At 44.8% G+C, this 20325-nt stretch overlaps 2 pseudogenes; both read left to right on the top strand.

Annotated features, from left to right (window-relative positions):
- The first annotated feature begins 11459 nt into the window (after positions 1 to 11459).
- On the top strand, positions 11460 to 12447 carry LOC101571504 (annotated as a pseudogene).
- A 1375-nt stretch (positions 12448 to 13822) lies between these two features.
- LOC111817368 lies at positions 13823 to 17232 on the top strand (annotated as a pseudogene).
- Positions 17233 to 20325: the final 3093 nt, after the last annotated feature.

Raw genomic sequence — 20325 nt, 5'->3', positions numbered from 1 at the left:
GCCACCCCTGGACATATTATAGATACACTATTTTCTGTTCCTCTCTACTAAAACAGCAATTTCAGTAGGACAGGAACTTCATCTCTTGGATCTCCAGTGTCTACCACAATGTCCAGCATTCAGTCTAACTAAATAAAACTGTTTTAAATGAACAGAAAAAAATGTTAATTTTTAGCATTTAATTAAGTAGAAAGGAGAGAAATGTATGTATGCTAGGTAACTAGAGTCAACTGAAATTGTTTTTACAATTGTTTCCTTAAGAATCAGGAGATAAAAAATACTTAAGAACATCATTCACTTAGGGAAGGAGGCAGGGTGGGCAGCAAGGATGAATTTTGGAGTCACATAACTCACATGATTTTATTTTTATCTTCCTTCTTGTAGCCCAGCTCTGATCATAAAAGAAGGGCATTGTCCTGCTCCAGAGTCACTAATCACATGAAGAATTCTCTGAATATCATAACTGTAATAATCTACATTTTCAAAATAATTGAAAGAATCTCAAGAAAGGCCAGAGTTTCCAGGGAAACTTGATTTATGTATCCATTTATTATTGGCTTCATTTTCATGTTGGGTTCATTTTAATAAAGTGCAGCACCAGCATGCCCCAGGAGCTATAGGCTTATCAAGGTGCAGTGGAAACAGGGTGAGTATCTAAATTTGAAAAAGAAATACTACCGTAAAAGACACTGCTATGAATTCTCAAACTACTCCCTTTGCTTTGAGAATGTTTATCCCAGTGTTCTTGTCACTTTCTGAAGCAACTCTGGTAATCCTCTTTTGTGAGTGTCTTTATAAGGTGTGATTAAAAAATGTAGGTGACTGTTGTTGCTGAGTTCCACCCAATGGAAAGGCAAGGTGATGAAAACATGACACCATGTCCTCACCCACAGGGGACTATGGGATGCTGCCAGATCTGGTCACATGCCACAAGTGGCTGTTTTAAATCCTAAATTGTTTATTAAGCTGTGAATTTTACAAACATTGCCCATGTTAGGGGAATGGCAGAGCTGGAGAGCATGTGCTTTTCCAAGCTGCACAGTGAGAAAGAGGGACCCAGAACTGCTATAGAAAGGGAAAAGAATGATGGGATAAGAGTGTTCAAAGCAAGTGAGAAGTGCCAGTGAGATATCTCAGTGGCCTAAGCACCCAGCACCATATCTTGTGTCTTCCACAGAGACCAGGCATGGTAGTACACTCCTATAATCCCAATGCTCAGAGGCTAAAAACAGGAGGGTCAGTATGAGTCTGAGATGCATGGTGAGACCCTGTACCAAATATATAAAAGAAAGAAAGGGGGAGTATTTTTGATGGGGAATTAATAGCAATGTGTCTTTTACTATGATAATTTTAAATAAATTAAACATGCACTATACTTTTCAGCCAAACTTCATGTGATTTTAGAGCTCAAAATCTCTTTTACTTCCATTTGTAACTGTCCTCACCCCATAGCCAATGACTTTGGCCAAATTTGGGTCTCATGCATGTGGCTGGGAGAATGAGCACACTGATCAGTATTTGGATTTCTGTTCCACAAAAATCAGAGGGAGGGAGAGTGAGAGGGAGAGGGAGAGCAGAAGCAAGAGTGAGAGGGAGAATGAGAGCAAGAGGGAGAGGGGGAGAGGGAGAGCGAGAATGAGAGTGAGAGGGAGGGAAAGAGGGAGGGTGAAAGAGGGAGGGTGAGAGGGAGAGTGAGAGGTAGAGGGAGAAGTAGAGAGAGAGCGAGAGTGAGAGGGAGAGTGAGAATGAGAGCGAGAGGGAGGGAAAGAGGGAGGGTGAGCGAGGGAGGGCGAGAGGGAGAGTGAGAGGTAGAGGGAGAAGTAGAGTGAGAGCGAGACAGCGAGAGGGAGGGGGAGAGAGAGAATGAGAGCGAGAGGGAGGGTGAGAGAGGGAGGGCGAGAGAGGGAGGGCGAGAGGGAGAGTGAGAGGTAGAGGGAGAAGTAGAGTGAGACCGAGAGAGCGAGAGGGAGAGGGAGAGTGAGAATGAGAGCGAGAGGGAGGGTGAGAGAGGGAGGGCGAGAGGGAGAGTGAGTTAGAGCAAGAGCGAGAGAGTGAGAGTGAAAGAGCAAGAGTGAGAGGGAGAGTGAGAGTGAGAGCAAGAGGAAGAGCAAGAGGAAGCAGGGAGATTTTAAAAAATATATTGATGTGGGAGAACAAGGGCTTACTTCCAAAATAACGTGTTGTTGTGGGAGTTTTCCTCTTTCAGCTTGGAACCAGAACCTCTTATGAAAATCCAGGATTATGCATAAATTCCATTTGGAGGATTCCATTTCTATTGACTTGAAAATATAAGTGAATTTGCATATCTAATTTATTGCCTAAGGAGAATTGAAAGATTAAGGACAATTTATGAAGTGGCTAATTGATACACTTTCATTTAGATCATGTCTTTTATTATTTTTAAATTTAGAATATTTTCATTCATTTATTTACTCAAAGCTTCCATATTAATGAAGTTTGGTGCATGTGCATGGATGTCAGGGGTGTTGAAAGATTTTATTGGTTTTATGATAGTTGCAGTGTTCTGGAGTAAGATAATTTTAATGGAATCTTTTTAGAATCACACTGTAATATTCTCCAAGCTTGTCTTTATTGGAAGATTTTAAAAATTTGATGAAATACATTCACATGCTTCAGAAAACAAAAATATAAAGGTATAAAGAGCTTTGGTGTCCATTCCCTGCTCCAATCTTGCCCACTCTCCATCTCCTGCAGGAATGCACTAATGTTCTCCCGAGGTTCCTTCAGTCTTTTCTCTGTGCACCTGAATACGAGAATGCAAGTGTGCAGATGGGCGGCAGCAGGGTACACCGAGGTGTCTTCATCCTGACACTGGGAGCTCTTTTACACCAGTGTGTGCAGATCTTCCTCATGTATTTTCTTGCAACTTTCAAGTAAGGTATCTCATGGCAACCATAATTCATTCAGCTAGCTTCCTTTGAGAAACACTCATGACCCCCAAAGACTCAATACAGCGCAGTCTCCATGTCAATGAGTTCTGGAGCCATTGATTCAATGGTATAAAAAGAAGAGAATCTGGGAGAACACCTTGCTCAGAAAGGTACAGAAGGGCCAGGAGCCAACCAGGACCGTGGTTGGACACAATCAGACTGCATTAAGTTGTTGGATTTGAATTCTACTAGCTGTGTGACCCTGGCCAATTTACTAAGCATCTCTGCAGTTCAGTTCTCCTAAGACAAAACAGGGATAATAATGTATTGATTTCCTAGAGTTCATTATGGGAGACAAATGTCACAATATAGTTGAAGTTCTTGGAACGGTGCCTGGCTCATATTAAATCATTTGTAGGACTCTTACAATATGCAGAGGAGGTCATGAGTTTCAGAAGGAGGAAAGGGCTATTTACATCATGCACTGAGAAAGGACAACTGAAAAACGTACCAAGAAAGCACACTGACTTTAACAAGTGATTTGTCTTGTTTCCATTGCCGAGGACAGTTCTTGAAGAGCAACAGAGCACGGGGCGGACTGCTGCGGCCTGTGCGATACAGATGAGAGGATTTGTTGGTGATCGCATTGTGCAAGTTGCTTCCCTCTCTGTCATAAAGAGGAACAAGAGACTAGATAACTAATCACCATTTTTAAAAGTATCTTTCAGGCTGGGGAGATAGCTCAGTGGAATAAGCGCTTGCGTGGCAAGTGCAAGGTCCTGAGTTTGATCCCTGGTACAAGAAATAAAATAAAATAAAATGAAATAAAAAGTTTTACCAGGGATTGAACTCAGGCCCTTCTGCTTGCCAAGGAAGTGCTTATTCCACGGAGCCATCTCTCCGGCCCCAGTGAAAAGTATTTTGCCATCAACAGATGAGAACCTGTGTGGTTGGGCAATAGACTATTGCAGAAGTAATTTTTCTTTTTCAGATGGGAGGGCTGATTGCCAGCTAAACGTTAAGGGTTCCTACTTTTTGTTTTCCTTGATTCTGTTGCTTCCAGAGCCCAACACACACACATACATTTTGTCAGCTATAAATGCCAGAAGTTCAGCTGCTGCTAAAGTATCCAGTGAGCTATCTGGAGCAAAAACTATATTTTTAGCTTTTTAAAAACATCTTGGGCTTACTGGGTAATAAACATACCAATAAGCAAAATCTGTCCTTTTACTGAGTCAGGAACACTATGCTGTACAATTGGGGTGACCCCAAAATGTGTGCCGAGCCTTAGAAGGGTGGGAGAGGGGAAAATTATTCCTAACAGGGAGGCCTCAGACATTTTCAGCTGTCTGAAAAGTTATAATGATTGATGTGACAGGTGATGTCACAATGTCACCTGCAGCTCTCTCACCCTCTCAGCCTTCACACAATGGCAGGGGACCACAGTTTGGAGACCATGGGACAGTGGGAGGCAGGAAGGTGACAAGAAGAGTCCAGATCTTGTTTCCCTCCATTATTTCACTTGGAAGCAATCACTCTCTCTTTCACGTCTCTTGCCCCTGCGCGCACTGTGGGAAGGGTTCTCAGGCTTCTCCCGCACCCACCGCCCGCCAGTCACATGTCTTTGTTTCTTCAGACATACTTCGTGGCAGTTTTCAGAATCACTCCGGGGCTGACAGAAGCTCAGTGAAGCCTGACTGAGCCATGCTCAGCAACTCCGCTCCGTTTCCCTCAAAGTTTCTTGCTCTTTCTTTGGTATATTCCAGCGTTAGCCCACTAAAGCTTTTGAGAAAACTCTGGGCTTGTCACAGTCCCCTTTCAGCACACTCGCCCTCCTGAAGCAACGATGGCTGCCACTGGAAGCTTGAATGCTCCTGCATCATTCTGACCACTTTCTTGCAAAGAGCTTGGAGTGGGATTTGCCATTCCACCCATTGGTGAAAACCACTTTTCATGCATTGACAGAAATCTGCATTTGGAGGACAGTTTCCAGTTGTTCAGCTTTTTTCTTTTTTGCGGAAATGATGCAAATGGAAACTGGGCTTAGTTCTTGGGAAATTCAGGAAGTGTCTCCCAGAAGGGGAGGGGGAGGACCTTTGTCAAAGTGCCTATGCTGCTGGTCCTCATAGAAATGCTCTTTCCCCTTTGTTCCTGCCAGACTCCGGAGAATAAAACTCAAGCACAAAGCAAAGGAGGCGCTGGCAAATGAATGCTACAGTGTTTTCTAATCTATGTGGATCAAAACCACGCAAGTTTCGATTCTCTAAAGAGTCTTCCTTAGCGTGCTGGATTAATCACGTGGATTAATGAAACAGTCGCCTTTGCTCACTGGTGCCGCCTAGCCTTTGTGCTGGCCCCTCCCCCTCTTTTGAATTCTATGAAACTCCGTGGGAACAAAGGCAGTGGTATTTTCTGAGTAACGTGGCAGTGGGTCCACTGGCCCACCCCTCTGGAAGGTGGGCTTATGAATTCCCAGTATGCGGAATACTTGTTTGTCCTTCGATGGTAACCTTGCACCCTGGGGAGATTCAGGATGTCTTTGGGAGGCTTATAGTTTGAATAGTTTTGCTCTGAGTGAAAAATAGGACATTGTGGTTCTTCACATGCAAACAGAGCAAGGATTGCAGGAAACCGCATCTGTCCGGGTGAAGATATCAGATAAGGCTTGGCTAGGTGGGTGCATCTTTGTCTCAATTGGGTGTAGTCTGTTTAACTTTCATAAACCCATACCTCTCTGTTCTCTGAGATAAGACCAGTTGGTTTATGTCTAATTAAACAGCAACAATAACTAACATTCACTGACCATGACTGTGTGCCAAGCCTCCTTTCCATCCTTGTAAAAATCCTCTGGGACATTGCTATTAGCTCCATTGCCTGGCAGCAGCGTGACTGCGGTCGGGGATGTCCCACATCTTAGCAGATTTCAAGTCACTGTTGAGTAGTGGGGTTGAGACAACTTGCGCTTTGTGTCCTCCAAAGCCGTGACCGCCACCATTGCCACTACTCTTTCTCGTGTGCAACCTGCTTATTTAAGTCTTGCCGAGTTACTCCACGAAAATTAGAAAAGTGCTCCCAGTCTAGGTTTTAATGTCTCTTAATGCAGCTTCTTCAGAGATGAGGGAAGGTGAAAGAGGATTTTCTATTTTGGCTAGGAGTTGTCATTATTCATACATTATTCTAACTCTCATAGAAAAAAAATACAGGGGAAGAAATGAGCGCAGAACAAAAAAGTAGCGAAAAGCAGGAGAAAGAGCAAAGTCTTAAAATATACCATAATCCACGCAGGCTTATCTGTTTTAGTGCCATTAGTGGTAGAATACACAGTCCTCTCTCACCCTCCCTACAGACTGGGATTTCTTTCTTTCACTTTAGCCTATTTGAGTTTTTATTTTTTCCAACTTAGGAGCAAAAAGTAATTCTGCCCTTGGCCTTTTTTTATGTGATGGATGAAGATAGAACCAGAAAAACTGAAGGACCAAACTAAATGCCAAGAATAAGGGAAGATGAAAATTTATAATGTCAGTAAGAAGTAAGAGGAAAGATAGCAGGCATGGTGTTGGCCAGCTGTGGAGAGGGACATTAGGACACTAGGAGATTGGGGTGAAGGGTGATGCGCGCTGGAGGTGGGGCAGCTGCTGTATGGATGGAGGGAGGAGGATTGAGGGATAGGAGAACGGGGATTGGGGAAGGAAATGCAGCGAGGGACAGAGGACTCCGTGGTGCCTCATGAATCCTAGCTCTGGAAGTATTTCCCCCACAGACTGAAACTGAGGTTTAAGTTGCTCTTTCAGAATTTTTGGATACCAGCCAAAGTTTATTTGATGGAGACCTTGAGGCACATCCAGGCAAAGATGCACCACAGCTGAGCTTCCTGTCCTAGCGATTTTATATCCCAGCATCTCCAGGATGTGTGCTATTATGTGTCTCCATCTTTGTTCAGTTTCAGTTGTATCGCTAAGATATGTGGAAATGCCACTTGCTTCTCATCTGTTATGTGATGTATTGACTTCCCTTGTGTTCAAAATGCTATCTGCTGAAGGCCTACTTTGTGAAAATCAGTAGGGAGCAAGACGTGGTCCCTGCCGGGGGAGAGCATATGGGAGGAAGCAGAAAACAAATCATTAGAGTACGGGGAATGCAGGAATACCTTGTGCGAAGCTCTTCCAGGGAGGTAAGCTGGGACAGCTGCCTGCAAAAGTGACAGCTAAGCCTGGGTCGGAGAAAAAGAAGGGCCAACTCAAAGGAACTCTGCTTAGACAGGCAGGTTACTACCTGTCAGATAAATGCCTGGGAAATACACTCTAAGCAAGATTTCCTCACTTATTTTTTGTTTGTTTGTTTGAAAGTTGAAGTATTCAGATAGAGCAGTAGAATTTACCTAACCCAAACAGTAGAAAGATAATAAACTAAAAAAAGAGAAGAGAATTATTAAGGATGTGTGAGACAGTATAAAAAATGATGTCATGCTGTTGGATTTCCAGGAGAGTAGAGAGGCTGAAGCAGGCTGTGAAGAAGGTGGTTGCAAACTTTTTAAGTTTGGTGAAAGATATAAACCATATACTGAAGATGGTTTAAATAAGATGTGCCTGAGCAGCTGCTCAAAGATGCAGCATAATTAGGCTCCTGAAAACTAAAGATAAAAATTAAGATATTCTGTTGCTCTTGAGTTTTTAGTGTGCATAGGTTAAGTCAAGATTTCATAGTTCAAGGATAGGAAAAGTAATAGCTGGGAAATTGCACTGTGAAAACTGGTTGGATGAGTTAGGACCAGCGAGAAATATTTGGCTTCTTTTCACAAAGATTCTACAGGGAATAAGTTAATAGTAGCCCCCCAAAACAGGCAAGTGGATGGACAGAATCATGGGCAGGATGAGTTGCCATGGGTGGCCTTTCCTCTAGATGTTATTACCAGCACTTGGGAAGAGCCAGCTGTCTGCCTGACCCGAATTTGGCAACAGAAGAAGGTGGCCATGACCTTATCTACAGTGAGAGGAGACGGAAGCAGGGCTGAGCTTAAGCCTCATTGCCGTCCTTTCCCATGTCCCTCATTACCCCAGTCCACCTAGAGCCCCCGGCAAGGGCACTGAGGGGCTGCACCCCAGAGGACCAGCCCTCCAAGGCCCAGAGTGAGAGTGGCTCTGGAGAGGCGGCGGGTGCGGACAACAGCCGGCGCTCTTCAGGGGTAAGGACCTTGGCTCCAAGCAGGCCACCTGTTTTTTGCTGACTATCAGTTGTGTGACTGGACACGAGTCACCTCAACTCTTGGGCCTACAGTGTTACACAAAGGAACACTCCAGAGATGATAGACAGTCTCCACTATTTCAACTCTCTGCAACACCCCACTGAGCCATTCTGAGTCAGTGCTTTGGGTCTGAGCTATTCCACAGCTGTAAATCTTAGGTACCTCAGAAGCGTAGTAAACAGTTTCTTATCAGCTCTCATTTCATTGATTTTTAAAATTTCCTCCAAACTAATCAATGCTCCCTATTACCTTTGCAGAACACTGTGACACCCGAAGCATTTGGGGGTTGTGGTTCTCTGGTCTCCGTAGCGGTGTTGATTGAATACTATACTCCAATAGCCTGTTGCCTACTCCTCAGCGCTTCCTACCACTTGCATCTGCTATGGTTGTATAAAACTTAAATATTATGTGAGGCTAAAAGAGATATTTAAAGATTAAGTTAAATACTTCAGAAATATTGCCGAAATTAGATCTGAGTTTGTTAGGTCCACGACAGCTGGAGGAATGTAGAAGTCTATTACGAGTATCTAGAAAGAATTTATGCTCAGATTTTTCTGGAAGTACTTCATTCTTCTTTAGAAAATGGAGACCAGAAATTATTATCCTGCAATTGCAGATCTGTAATGTGAATGCAATTTATGCAACAAAGTAAATTCAAACTCCATCAGCAGGGCCATGCCCAAGGAAGAGGCCTGGGTTCTGCATTAGAAGCTCAGTAGGCTGGCACAAGGGCACCCACAGTTGTTAGCTCACCAGTAAGGGAGGCGGAGGCAGGAGGACTGCAGGATCAAGTCTACCTGGGCAACTAAGGAGACTCTGTTTCAAAATAAAAAAAAAATAAAGTTTGGCCCAAAAAACATGCATACATGTTTTAAATCAAGATATTTAAAGGAGATATGCAAAATGTTTCTATTTTTGCTTAATTCTTATTTTTGCGCCTAGATTATTCTTTTTGATTAACTAACCGTTTATTGGCCATAATCAAATTGCATATGAGAATACTACTTGTAATCCTTAATATGTTTCTTTTCTACAAAAAGTAACTGCTAACTATAAATGTTGCGTGTAAAGTAAGTTGCTAGTGCTCTAGTCTGGGCCACTACATCACAGTAAACCTAGTGCCCTACCCCCTAAGAGTGTGAACCAATGCTTACTCAAAGAACATAGAGTGGCCCCTCGCTATGACTTCCTCACACTGAAGATCATCTACGAAATGCAATAACATTCCCTACTGCTGCCACTTGAGTATTGAAGTTCTGCATCTTCCACTGTAGCCCTCCACTTTTAAAATAAACTATTTTAAGGAGTTGTCCTTAAGGTTTTCATCATGCACAAGGAGCGAAGACCTTTGCTTGGTAGTTGTCTTGGAAAGTATAGATTATTGCTTCATACTGCCATTTCAAATATTAAATACACCTTTTTGTCTTTCCTAAATCCTCATAGATAATAAGACCTCCATGTCCTATCTCTTTACACTTGCATGCATGACTGCATTTGATGGAGGGTTATGGGAGACAAGGACAGGGAAGGTGGAGGAAGGGGGTGTGGTGAGGTACACGTTAGCGATTGCTAGTACTTCTGAGAAACTCACGTTCTGCAAAACCACATGCACAAGTGAGGAAAAGAGGTTGGCACTGATCACACACAACTTGGAAATATTACAAAAAAGATCAATCCACACAACAGTCCTGGCCCTGGGGAAAAAGTCATGCTGAGTTTCTACTAAGGAGTGAATTCAGTACGTACAGTGCTTTTTTTTAATCTTAAGGTCCTAAATGTAAGGAAATACATGAAAGACTCAGGCTGCTAAGTTTTTGAGGCTCTGGGCAAATGCATAAAGTTTTTGGGACTTTGAATAATTAGTTTTGGAGGAAACAGCTCTGGGACCAAGTGATTAGAGAAGGACACGGGGGCAAATGGTCATGCTGTACCATCTTATTTCTCTGTAATTGCTATGGTTTACTGTACTAGGACAGGTTGCATTCAGCTGCTCTCTAAGGAGCAGGAAAAATTACCTCATGAAAAATGTGGTTTTCAAACCATTCCATTATATTGACATCATCTCTTATGCACCAATGACAAATGAGCTTGACCGCAATGCATAACGCAGCAGTATTCAAAAAATTCAAATGATGCTGAAATGGTTGCTATGGCCCATCTGCTCTCAAATGATGCTTTTCAAGGAGAAATTAATCCACTATCCCACAAGGCAGAACACCATTAGTACATTATTTAGCCAATGTATATATTTGAGAATTGTTCCAGTAAAAGAGGGGCCCATGCCCTACACCTGGTGGGATGCAATTTCTTCCGATAATGAAAAAAATGAATAGAAACAACAGTAACGCCATGCAAAGCTTACTGAAAGTTAGGATCCTAACTCTGCTCAGCTCTTTGCATGTGTCTCTATAAATTTTAGAAAAGTTAAGGTATCTGAGCTGGTCTGAGATCCAACTCTTACCAAGCGTCATGTTACTACTGTCAGCATCTGATGGGATAAGCCACCTTGTCGGTCCTCTGGCACATTCTTACAGGGACAAGACCAACACTTGCATGTCCGAGCCCACGGTGACCCTACTTTCACGCGTGGCGAGCCTTGCCCTTCTTTAGGTCTGTGGGGTAGGGACACTATTCCTCCCTACACCATTGCCCCTCATTAGAGGTGCAGAATGATGACAGAACAATGATCTTAGCTGGTACCTTAAACTTTTCCAAAATATTCTGCAATCTGTAGGACTGGAAAATTTATGAAAAACTACATTTTGAATCTTCCTTTTGTAAGGCAAGGAACTGAATGAACTATGTCTCCTCTTAACTTCTCAGTCTTTGTTTATGTAATCTACAACTGGGAGCTTTTTAAGGAAAAAATTAAAGGCCTGCTTTTACTTTGTATCATCCCTGATTCCTTTTATATCTTACGAAACCGTTTTTCTGTTGTCTTCTTGTGTGAATTAAGACCTAATGCAAAATGAAGTTTTTGGGTGTTGCTGATGAAACTTGATTTTCTTGGGCATTTGAAACTTCATGGAGAGCCAGGGAGATAGCTCCATGTCATAAGCGCCTGCTGGACAAGCACAAGGTCCCAAGATCAATCTCCAGCTTCATTTTTCACCAAGATAGCTGTTTTCAGCTTTTCTACTTGAACAGTTTCATAGCTTTTCTTATTTAAAGAAAAGAAAAAATTTGCTGATATAACTGAATATACAACTCTTCATTCAGGTTTCCTTAGCAGATTGTGAGCTGTTTAAATTTGAACTATGAGGGCTCTCTGCTCCTGTGGGCCTGCTGACAGCTGTTCGTCCTGTGCAGTCAGTGATCCAGACAAGATGGTGAAGGCTGGAGTGAACGGAGTTGGCCATATTGGACGCCTGGTCACCAGGGCTGCTATTCTCTCTGGCAAGGTGGATGTTGTGGCCATCAACGACCCTTCACTGATCTCAGCTACATGGTCTACGTGTTCCAGTAGGATTCCACCCACGGCAAGTTCCACGGCACTGTCAAGGCTGAGAATGGGAAGCTCGTCATCTACGGAAAGGCCATCACCATCTTCCAAGAGCAAGATCCTGCCAACATCAAGGGGGGTGGCTGAGTACGTGGTGGAGTCCACTGGTGTCTTCGCCGCCATGGAGAAGGCTGGGGCTCACCTGAAGGGTGGTGCCAGAAGGGTCATCATCTCGGCCCCTTCCACCGATGCCCCATGCTTGTGATGGGTGTGAATCACGAGAAGTACAACGACTCCCTCAAGATCGTCAGCAATGCTTCCTGTACCACCAACTGCTCAGCCCTGCTGGCCAAGGTCATCCATGGCCACTTCGGCATTGTGGGGGGACTCATGACCACAGTGCATGCCATCACTGCCACCCAGAAGACTGGATGGCCCCTCTGGGAAGCTGTGGCGTGATGGCCGCGGGGCTGCCCAGAACATCATCCCTGCATCCACTGGCGCTGCCAAGGCCGTGGGCAAGGTCATCCTGGAGCTCAGCGGGAAGCTCCCAGGCATGACCTTCTGTGTGTCCACTCCCAGCATGTCAGTGGTAGATCTGACCTGCTGCCTGGAGAAAGCGGCTAAAAACAACGACATCAAGAAGGTGGTAAAGCAGGCATCAGATGATCCCTTCAAAGGCATCCTGGGCTACACAGGACCAGGGTGTGTCTTGTGACTTCAACAGTGACACCCACTCTTCCACCTTTGAGGCTGGGGCTGGCATCGCCCTGAATGACCACTTTGTGAAGCTCATTTCCTGGTATGACAATGAGTTCAGCTACAGCAACAGGGTGGTGGACCTCATGGTCCACATGGCCTCCAAGGAGTAAGTGGCTCCCACACCACAGTGCAGTAAGACCAGAGGGACAGAGAGGCCACACTGTAGAAGTCACTGCCCTACTCAGCCCTGATGCTGAGAATCTCCCCCTCACAGCTTCCATCTCAGGCCCCCTAGAAGGGGAGGGGCCTCGGGAACCTGGCTTGCTGCTCTTGCACACCACCAATAAAGACACTGTACCCCCAAAATAAATAAATAAATAAATTTGAACTATGAGGATTTTTTCTGCTATTTTTCTTAAGTTACATCTTTAGTTTTTACTTAGGTCTCAACTGTTTTCTGTTCTCATCTGAGAACTTCTAAATTCTTTAGCTTCATTGTCTGCTGTTGGTCTTCAACCTCCCTCCAGATTTACTGTTATTTCTTGGCTTTTCCTTCCTTATTCTGTTTTGTTCACTGAGGCCTGACTTCTCCAGGTTACCAGGTGTGTCAGGACGCTGTCAAGTGCAAATACCAGCAGCTTCCACAGCCAGGTTAGACCCCACCTTGTCTAGTTCTTATGGCATTTGCAAGACGGCCTCCCTTCCAAAGGGCAAGCCCTTCTCCAAAGCCCTAGTCCCCTCCTTCTGGGTTCTCCTTGACTTTAACAAGCCATGTGTCCTCCTTCAAGCAAATCACTGTAGGGGACTGAGTTACCAGCTGTAGCTGGGACAAGGGCTACTTTCCTGAGGTTTGCAAACATGCAGAAAAAGCTGCTTCTGTCTGCAGAAAGCCTGGTTTCCACTTGTCCCTCGATTTCATTTTGTTCCTGTGTCGGTGTTGGTCATTGCCCGTCCTCATCCATTTAGCCTGTGGACATTTAATTTCCTCGCAGTTGTTCCTTATCTCACGCTGCTCTGCCCTGTCTCTGTTGCTGCTCCTGGGCTGCGCACTTGATCTTAATCACTTGAGTCTTATCCTGTCCTTTTTCACTGTTCTGCTCCCACTCAATAAGGTTGCTTTTTCTTTCTTGCTTCATAGCACTAAGGAGTCTGAACTGTTTTCTGAAATTCCCCAAATGGTTAGTTACAGGAGGTGTTCCTCAGCCGTTAGGATAAAGTGTTCTCTCTCTTTGTTATATAATAACCATATGTCACACGGATAATAGATTGTATAAACTCACAGGTTTTATCGTGGGGGGGAGCAGCAGCCTCTCTGGCCTCAGGGTTTTCTAGGAGACACGGATGCTCTGGGCTGGTTGCCTGCTTCTTCTCTCCCTGGGCATTCTTTGATCCCTTCTATTTAGACCCACTGCTAGAAGGTGGGGTGAAGAGCCCAGGGGTGGGCCTAGCCCCAGGATTCCTGAGTAGGTGGGCCCTCCTTCCATTGCTTGTCTTCTAGAACTCACAGCCTGGAAGGAGGGTTACACTCCTGTAAGTACTGTCGCCATGAGGCTTTTCACGACCTACCATTGTAGGGGGTCACACCTGTCACTTCTGGGATACCCTGTACCACTGCCACCCTCTCTTCTCTAGGCACAGGGGCCCAGTTCAAGGGCAGGGGGCAGAGAGGTGCACACCCGGCCTTGAAAATGAGTGTGCTTAGCGACAGCATGGCTGTCCTTTTCAGTTTTATTTTTGACCAGAGATTCTGAACCTCTGAGGCCCAAGGGGAGGGGACAACTGGGAGGTACAAAGCCTCTCTCTGCTGTGTTTCAGTCAGCTGAGGCTCCTCAGTGAATGGCTGCATGTGTGGCTTAGAGCCTGGACACTTGTGGCCCTTCCAGCTGCCACGCTTTGAGAGCCATCACCTGCAACTCTCGTGCTAAGACTTCATTCACTCCACGATCCTCGGTAACTGTGCTGGGAGGTGGGACATTGGGAGGGAATGGGCTCAGACGAGGGCGCGAGGATGGAGTCCTCAGAACGCGTTGGTCACTTAATAAAAAAGGGAAGGCCCCAAGTTAGTTGAGCTGTGTGGCTGGGTGCTGCCCCAAGTTAGTTGAGCTGTGTGGTTGGGTGCTGCCCCAAGTTAGTTGAGCTGTGTGGCTGGGTGCTGCCTGAGCCCCTCGGGCTTGGCAGAGAGTCCAGCCAGCAGCAAGACCCCGCCAGCCGCGCGCCCTCAACCCTGGGCCTCCCGCCGGCACATCGTGAGTGTTGCACACTTTTGGTTTTCATGAATTGCTCAGATTTTATATTACTATAGCAATGGAAAGCAGGCTATAACGCCAACTCGTTCTCCATATAGGCAGCACTGAAAGTCCAGGCGAAGGTATCCCTTAGGCTTCATTTTGGGAAGCAAGGTGAAGCTTGAAGGTAGGAGTGCTGGCTACACATTCATTCTATTGTGCACATAGTGCGTTTTCCTGGGGCATCGTTGGACTTACGGAATTTTCTCTGTGTCTGCATTTGACATCATCTGCTTACTGAACAAAGTCCAGTTCTGGGGGGCTAGTCCGTACCTCTTGTCACTACTAAGTAGCTTAACAATGAAATGCTGCCCCCTTCCTTCAGCATTCCAGCTTAGGATAAGATGACACAAGTATGCATGAGAATGCTTACTTTATGTGCTTGGAAACGTGCCTCTGCCTATCAACCTCTGATGAACCAGCCTTTCCTTTAATCTGAAGTTCTGTTGAGGAAATACCTACCCCCCCCCCCGAGAGTCTGGCACAAGACACTGGCACGAGAGGACACACGACACAGACAGGAAGCCTCCTGGGAACCTCTACCCAGGAGGGCTAAGCCGCTGGAAACAGACGCTTTATAGGAGAATGTCACATGAAGTCACACTGGGGCTTCCAGAGAGTAAAATTCTTTCTCTGCTAACTGCTTGTGGCCCACTATACACACTCTAGCATGGCACAGAGATGACTTAGAAAAACATTCTCTGTCACATGTTAGAGCACTCGATGGGGCCATTCTGCAATGTATGAATATATCACAACATCATGTGACACACCAAGACTATCTACAATTTTTATGTGTCCTTTTACATAAAGTGCTAGTATTATTGGATTTGCTCATTCACACAACACAGTTGTGTGACCTAGCAAATTAATACGATGTTAACAGTTGTAACATTATTTATCTATTTTATTTATGTATATATATATTTTTTTCAGAACTGGGGATTGAACTCAAGGCCTTGCACTTGCCAGAGAAGCACTTATTCCACTGAGCCATCTCCCCAGCCCTTTATTTATGTATTTAGTACAGGGACATTATTTATTTAAAGATTTAGCCTTTGGCCAATTGTAATTTAATATTTAATGGTATATAATTAAGAAATATGGTCACAGTAAAACCAGAAGAGGACTACTATCTGCTCCTGTCTGAGAACAGGAAAGTATGTTTTCTGATATTTAGAGCTGGAGAATTTACAGTAACAGAGCATCCCACAGAAATTTCTATTATCATGAAAAATTCAGTACAGGAAGAATGACCAATGGAATGAGAAGTTATTTGATTTTCCTAACTTGACAAAATGTATTCTTTCCAGGACTCATCTAAAGGCTCTTCTGCGCAGAGCTTGTCCCTGCAGAATTCAGCAAGCGCTGGGAAAGCACCGCCGCTCTGGGCGCGCGCGGAGCGGGACCATCGGCGGCGGAAGCAGCCCTGCTGCGGGCCCAAGACCTGCGCAGCTCTGCGCCAGCACAGCCTTGTAATCCTGTGAGTGACTTGCTCAACCTGCGCAGTGGTGGCATTCCAACTACCACCCAGTTCTACATGGCGCTCAGATAAGCATGACAAAGAAAAGATAGAGGCCATTACGTTAACCACACGGGCAGCAGCAGCAGTAGTGCTAAGGTATTTATTAGAGCTTTTTAAATATTTTTTTAAAGATTTATTGGGGTTGGCCTAATAACTCAGCTGATTAAAGCACCTGCAAGCAGGCCCAGAGGCTGAGGGTTCAACCCCCAGGCCCCCGTGGTACACTGTGATGGCAACTGAGACTGGGCATGGTGGCATGCGTCTGTAATCCCAGCTTTTGGGAGGCTATAAACAAGCAGATCACTACAATTCTGATATGGTAGTGAGACCCTGAACACCCCATAGACCCTTCCCTAAAATACAAAGAAAAAAAAATTATTATCACGCCTGGCTCCCACTTTCACAGCCATTGCAGTATATTGAGCTCCATAGAGACAGCACTGGGGCAGGTGAGAGCCAGACAGGCACTGGGCGACTCTGCACCTCGCTGAGGAAAACAAGTAAATGTGGGCAAAGGAGAGCCTGAGAAGCCGAGAGGCACGGTGTCACCCTGTGCATTCTTTGTGCAAACTTGCCAAGAGGAGCGCAAGAAGAAGCACCCGGATGCTTCCGTTCACTTCTCAGAGTTTTCTACGAAGTGCTCAGAGAGGTGGAAGGCCTGTCTGCTAAAGAGAAAGGAAAACTTGAAGGCATGGCAAAAGTGGACAAGGCTCGTTATGAAAAAGAAATGAAAACTTATATTCCTCCTAAAGGACAAACCAAAAAGAAGTTCAAGGATCCCAGTGCGCCCAAGAGGCCTCCTTTGGCCTTCTTGTTCTGTTCTGAGTATGACCCAAAAATCAAAGGAGAACATCGTGGCCTCTCCACTGGTGATGTCACAAAGAGACGTGGAGAAATGTGGACTAACACTGCAGCAGATGACAAGCAGCCATAGGAGAAGAAGGCTGCTGAGCTGAAGGAGAAGTATGAGAAGAACATCGCTGCCTACCAGGCTACAGGAAGACCTGATGCAGCAAAAAGGGAGTCGTCAAGGCTGAAAAAGCAAGGAAAAGAAGGATGAGGAGGAGGATAAGGAAGGTGAGGAGGAAGAGGAGGAAGAAGATGAAGAGGATGGGGAGGATGAAGAAGAGGATGATGACGAATAAGTTGGTTCTAGCGCAGTTTTTTTCTTGTCTATAGAGCATTTAACTTGCCTGTACACAACTCATTCCTTTTGAAGAAAAAAAATTAAAATGTAAGGCTGTGTAAGATTTGTTTTTAAACTGTACAGTGTCTTTTTTTTTTTTTTTTTTTGCATAGTTAACACACTACTGAATGTGTCTTTAGATAACCTTGTCCTGGTGGTATTTTCAATAGCCACCAACCTTGCCTGGTACAGTATGGGGGTTGTAAATTGGCGTGGAAATTTTATTTATTTATTGATTGATTGATTTAGTGCAGGGTCTCAGTACACAGCTCAGACTTGTTGTGATCCTTCTGTCTCAGCCTCTTCAGTGCTGGGATTATGGGCGTGTGCCACCACGCCTGATTTTGGGGCTGGTACTGTGCACCCTAGGTTCCAGGGCCAGCACAGCATTCAGTACTTTAATGCAGGTTCTTATTGGTACACAGCACAAATTAGTTATTTATGGGGATGTAGCTTTTCATCTTCAATTGTCTCTGATGCAGCTTATCAGAGATAATTGTTGTTCTGTTAACTGAATGCCACCCTGGAGTTGCAAAAAAAAAAATGTTGCAACTGTTTTGTTGACATTCTGAATGCTTCTAATTAAATACAATTTTTAAACTAAAAATAAATAAATAAAATAAATTATTCATTTAGTTACCACAGGGTCTCGCTACACAGCTTAGACTCATAGTGAGCCTCTTGTCTCAGCCTCCCCAGTCCTGGGATTACGGGTGTGTGCCACCATACCCAGTTTCCGGCTGGCAAGTTGTGTTCTGGGCCAGGACAGCATCTGTTACTGGGGACCAAACTTGGGTTCTTGCAGTTGCCAGGCAGGAGGTTAAACCACTGAGCTAGCTCCCAAGACCTGTGCTGCGTTTTTGTTTTTGTTTTTTTTTTTTTTTTTTTTTTTTTTTTTGTCAATAAAAATGAGCCAGTCAAAAGAAATCATTTCAAAGCCATGCTGTTAAGTTGAGCTGTGGGGGACTCAGGTCAATATTTTCTGACATTGCCAGTTAAACAGAACACCCAATGCTATTATGGGCTACTGGACTCTTTTAGAATATTTTGCTGAGTTTACACACCTATAATATTCAATAACGGAACTTAGAAAAAATGGGGTATACAGATGAATGTCCATTTTGTATCTGTGTATTCAAAGTGGTTGGGATAGATATATAGTTACATTCTGTTAATGAATAGAATGATTTGTTCTAATGGAGTTTGTAAATAGGATCACAAGTCCGCATCTTGTACAGCAATTAACCACTAAGAAGAATATATGCAGTGTATTATTTGTTGAAAAATAAAAAAAAATAAATAAAAAAAAGAAATCATTTCATGTGAAAGCCTCCATATGGAAATTAAAAGACGATCTTAAATTTCTCCATTTCTTATGGGAAGACATTCTGAAGCATCATTTGTGGGGTTCTTTTTTATTTATTTTTATTGAGAAATAAATATGAATGAGATAGTTTCACAGCTGATTAATAGGACAGTTTTGATAATCAATACATTATACATTGTTATCTTCTTAGTGGTTATCCATAGCACAAGAAGCAGACAGGATATTCTGTCCAAACACTGTTAGTACAGCTCTTTCTTCTCATTGAATTAAGTGAAAGTAGCTTAAATTTATCCTATTTTGTATATATAAATACAAAATGATCTTTCCTTAGTATCCTTTTTTTTTGTCCTGTCAGAGGTGAATATTCTATTGGCATCTAAATATTATAGGTGCTTGAGTTCAACTAAACAAGCTAACACTGTCTAGCAGTCTATAATATTAGTGGGTTATCCTCAAAAGTTATTGACTTGAATCTTTTAAGCTCATCTTATTAATTAAGCAACTCCCCATTCAATTCCTTCCTGCAAAAATGCGCCTCCCAGGATGGGCACCCACAGAAGCCCTGGACCGCTTCTCTTGGCCGACGAAAGCCAGCGACCCAGGTGCTGGAAGCAGCTCGGAGAACCCCTGGACTGTGAAGGAGCGAAGGCGCCAGGCCAAGGGCGTCTGGAGAACCGCCTCCCCGAGGTGGTGGGGAGTGCCTGGGTCACCAGCAGCGAGCTGGGAGCACTGTCCGCGTCTTGGTCCCTTTAGCAGCCAAGAGACGCTCTGGGAGGGGGAGCGCCTCAGGGAGCACCCCGATCCTCGATCCTCGCGCGGGGCTTCTCCGCTCAGCCCATCAGCGCAGCGCTCACAGCCCCGTGGAGCAACTGCAGCGCTGCTCACAGTAACTTACGCCGAGTCGAGCGCAAGCCTCAGTTCTTCAGCCACTCTAGCAGCTCTGCAGATGTCATCAGCCTTCCCTGGAATCCTGTCCCTTCTTTCTGCGAGTCTGGTGAGAAAGGGAAAGATAGTGAGGTTAGAGCTATCAGATCGTCGCTTATAGGTAGGAAAGGAGATGGACGCGTCCAGCACAGCTGTGGGCTGTGAGCACCAGCGAGCAGGGTCAGGAGATGGAGTAAAGAGGCGACCGCAAGTGCAAGGGAAACATAATTCCGGGAAGGCAGGAGGACTAGCAGTTACCGCGTCTCCTGGGCTTGCTCCGAATGAAGTCCCCCAATCACCTGTTGGCATGGCTGGCTCATTCAAAGCAGCATTTTGAAGAAAGCTCGGAGAGAACCATCTGAATGAAGCCAACATTTAGTCGTTGATTGGGAGGCTTGGAGAGACTCTAGCATGGGCGACAGAGAGGAGAGTATCAGCTTGGAAGGGTGCAGACCTGCCAGGGTGTGGGTGGATTATTACAGGATGCCCAGGACAGGGACATGGTCTATGAGATGAGCCAAGTCTCATGCCTGAAATGCCCTGCCTCCAGATTGCCTGCCTGCCTCCTCTCACAGCCTCTGAGCCTTGTCCCCAGCCCTCTGTCTGGGATTTCTGAGCTGCCAGGTAGGGGCAAACTTCTCAGCTGTGCACAAAGGGACAGGTAACACCAGGGACAGATTACTCCTGTAGACCCTTGCTCCCTGATTTAGAGTTAGGGCTACTTCTGATTTGGTTTTCCTAGAGCGCATTTCTTTCTTTCTTTCTTTCTCTTTCTTTCTTTCTTTCTTTCTTTCTTTCTTT

This window comes from Octodon degus, unplaced genomic scaffold (genome assembly GCF_000260255.1).
Source record: "Octodon degus isolate 3935 unplaced genomic scaffold, OctDeg1.0 scaffold00004, whole genome shotgun sequence".
Lineage (NCBI taxonomy): Eukaryota > Metazoa > Chordata > Mammalia > Rodentia > Octodontidae > Octodon > Octodon degus.
The sequence above is the reverse complement of the archived record's forward strand: the minus strand, read 5'-3'. Positions and strand labels throughout refer to the sequence as shown.